Source organism: Triticum aestivum, chromosome 3B (assembly GCF_018294505.1).
Source record: "Triticum aestivum cultivar Chinese Spring chromosome 3B, IWGSC CS RefSeq v2.1, whole genome shotgun sequence".
In the NCBI taxonomy this organism is placed as follows: domain Eukaryota; kingdom Viridiplantae; phylum Streptophyta; class Magnoliopsida; order Poales; family Poaceae; genus Triticum; species Triticum aestivum.
In genome coordinates, this window is record NC_057801.1 from 572376893 (window position 1) to 572380243 (window position 3351).

Below are 3351 nucleotides of genomic sequence, written 5' to 3' on the forward strand. Positions count from 1 at the left end.
AGACACTGGTTGCGGAGGGAGAGAACGTCACTCGGCCTACCGTATCTTTTGTGGTGCCATTGACGAGTGCTCGCCCCTCATCGTCGAGTGCTGCACAACCGTCACTTTTCTCAACCCACTTCGTCCCAGAGGACCAAGCCAGTGCTGCGAAAGAAGCAATACGCCAGGCGGGAGTCATGATGGAGCAAGTGAAGGCCATCCGAGAAGCTAGCCAGGCCGCCTATGACGCCAGTTCAGCTCTTCAGAGTAACATTTAGGTCAGTCGGTCATCGCCTGTTCTGTTAGGATATGATATCTGAAAATTCTTCTTTCTGAAATCCATAGTGACTGTCCTACACCCACTGGGTGTGTTGATTTGAATTCCGGTTTAGTGGGGGCACGCTGAGTGCACCCACTGGGTGTATTCCCCAAGGCTATGGTGGACTGCTAGCAGTCGACCATAGTCTTTATAAGTTAAGTTTTTCCTTCATTCGACTAGGTCGAATGTATTTCCAGACCGGTGGGGGCACGCTGAGTGCACCCACTGGGTGTAGTCCCCGAGACTGTGGTCGACTGCTGGCAGTGGACTACAGTCTGAAGAACATCTCCTGTTTTTTTTGTTGGTCGACTGGTCGAATCGCCATTCTCCTAGTGGGGGCACGCTGAGTGCACCCACTGGGTGTAGTCCCCGAGACTATGGTCGAATGTTTGCATTCGGCTGTAGTCTTAGAAACGTATGATTTTTCCTTAGTCACTCGGAAGTGAATTGTCTTTGACATTTTGTTGATTGGTTATTCGTAGAAATCCTGCGACCTTGCGGCTCGTTACACTGAGTTGGAGAACAAACACATCCAGCTGGAGCTTGACCTGAAGCTGGCCCAGGAGAATTTAACGAAGGCGAAGGAGGAAGCTAAAGGTATGATTGGTGAGGCTTTCGACGACTGCCTTTGCCCCTCATTTGTTTCAAATTCAGACCTTGCGGTAACTTTGCAGGCAAAGTGAAGGATGCCTAGAAGAAGAAAGACCTTGAGTTGGCTGAAATGCAGAAAACAACTTTAGAGAAGACCAAGCTCGCAGACGAGAAGTTGGCTTCGGTCACCAAGCTCGAAGAAGAAAACACCAATCTGAAAGCTGCTCTTGATGCTGCCAACAAAGAGGTCAGTCGACTGAAAAGTGATAAGATTGCCCTGAGTAACAAGGCCAGTGAGTTGGTGGGGAAGAAGAACGATCTGGAGGCTTATCTGGGCGGACTCGCCAAGAAGCTATTCCTCATGCTCGAAGGTAATCTTTTGCACCAAACAAGTATTTTAACTGTGATCTTTCCATTCGACTGTTGTCTTGACTCGGTGGTTGTGCTTGCAGAATTCTGCCAGAACTTTGAAGAGGAGACCGGTCGACTGGAGCCAAACCTGGACCCCATCAACTCTCCAGTGAATGATGAAGTCGCCATGAACGTGCTCCGGCTCGAATCTCGTGTTGCTGCCGTCGTTGATTATCTCGCAAGGCTGAAGGTCGCCACTTCCCGCATCGATGCTACGCTCTGGCCCAGAGAGACGCTCCAGAATGACCTCGAGTCTCTGATGACTCGACTGAACACAGTCCCAAGTCGAGTGCAGGAGTGGAAGAAGTCTTCTGCCAGGTGTGGTGCAGACGTTGCTCTATCCTTGGCTCGAGTCCATTGCAAGGATGCATGAGAAGACAAGTTGGTGGCTCTTTGGGTGGCTAACACCAAGAAGCACGATTTCCGGTCTTTCATGGAGACCTTCATCGCCGCTGGCACTCGGATTGCTGATGGAATCGACCTTGACGAGTTTGTTGCACCTTCCAGCCCTCCATAGGAGGGGTAAAAAACTTCTTCAGCTCGACACTTTAAATTTGCCTCGGTATGCCGAGTGATTTTTGTAACCGACAAACCTTAATAGGCTTAGCGCCTGAGCACTTTCGATTCCGTTAGGTATTTATCCGAACTTGGATTCGACGTTTGAATATGCTTGCATTTGGTTTGAGATGTCTTTTGCAGGTTAAAGCGAGGTGCTTATTGCAATCGACTTGTTCCCCAATTCACTTAGGCAGGCACTGGGCTGCAGCTAAGCCTCCGAGTGGGAGGTTTGCTCTCCACTCGGTAGGATTTTCAAAACTTACGCGAGCACTGGGCTGCAGCTAAGCCCCCGAGTGGGAGGTTTGCTCTCCACTCGGTAGGATTTTCAAAACTTAGGCGAGCATTGGGCTGCAGCTAAGCCCCCGAGTGGGGAGGTTTGCTCTCGACTCGGTAGGATTTTCAAAACTTAGGCGAGCACTGGGCTGCAGCTAAGCCCCCGAGTGGGAGGTTTGCTCTCCACTCGGTAGGATTTTCAAAACTTAGGCGAGCACTGGGCTGCAGCTAAGCCCCCGAGTGGGGAGGTTTGCTCTCCACTCGTAGGATTTTCAAACTTAGGCGAGCACTGGGCTGCAGCTAAGCCTTCGAGTGGGAGGTTTGCTCTCCACTCGGTAGGATTTTCACATTGTGCTTGTGGCGTAGCTCGAAGGAGAGGGTAGCAGTCGACCTGCACCTCGTCCTCCTTGCAGAGCGCATGTTGTACTTGTGGCGTAGCTCGGATGAGAGGATAGCAGTCGACCTGCACCTCGTCTTCCTTGCGGAACGCACGTTGAATTTGAACTTAGGCGAGTACTTAGACTGCAGCTACGCCCCCGAGTGGGAGGCTGGCTCACCACTCGGTAGGATTTTATTGAAACTTAGGCGAGTACTTGGACTGCAGCTAAGCCCCCAAGTGGGAGTTTGCTCTCCACTCAGTAGGATTTTCACATTGTGCTTGTGGCGTAGCTCGAAGGAGAGGGTAGCAGTCGACCTGCACCTCGTCCTCCTTGCGGAGCGCACGTTGTACTTGTGGCGTAGCTCGGAGGAGAGGATATCAGTCGACCTGCACCTCGTCTTCCTTGCGGAACGCACGTTGAATTTGAACTTAGGCGAGTACTTAGACTGCAGCTAAGCCCCCGAGTGGGAGGCTGGCTCACCACTCGGTAGGATTTTATTGAAACTTAGGCGAGTACTTGGACTGCAGCTAAGCCCCCGAGTGGGAGTCTGGCTCACCACTCGGTAGGATTTTATTGAAACTTAGGCGAGTACTTGGACTGCAGCTAAGCCCCCGAGTGGGACTCTGGCTCACCACTCGGTAGGATTTAATTGAAACTTAGGCGAGTACTTGGACTACAGCTAAGCCCCCGAGTGGGAGTCTGGCTCACCACTCGGTAGGATTTTATTGAAACTTAGGCGAAACGGGTTCGCAGCTAAGCCCCCGAGTGGGAGGCTGACTCGCCACTCGGTAAGGATTTTTTTTACAAACTTAGGCGAAACGGATTCGCAGCTAAGCCACC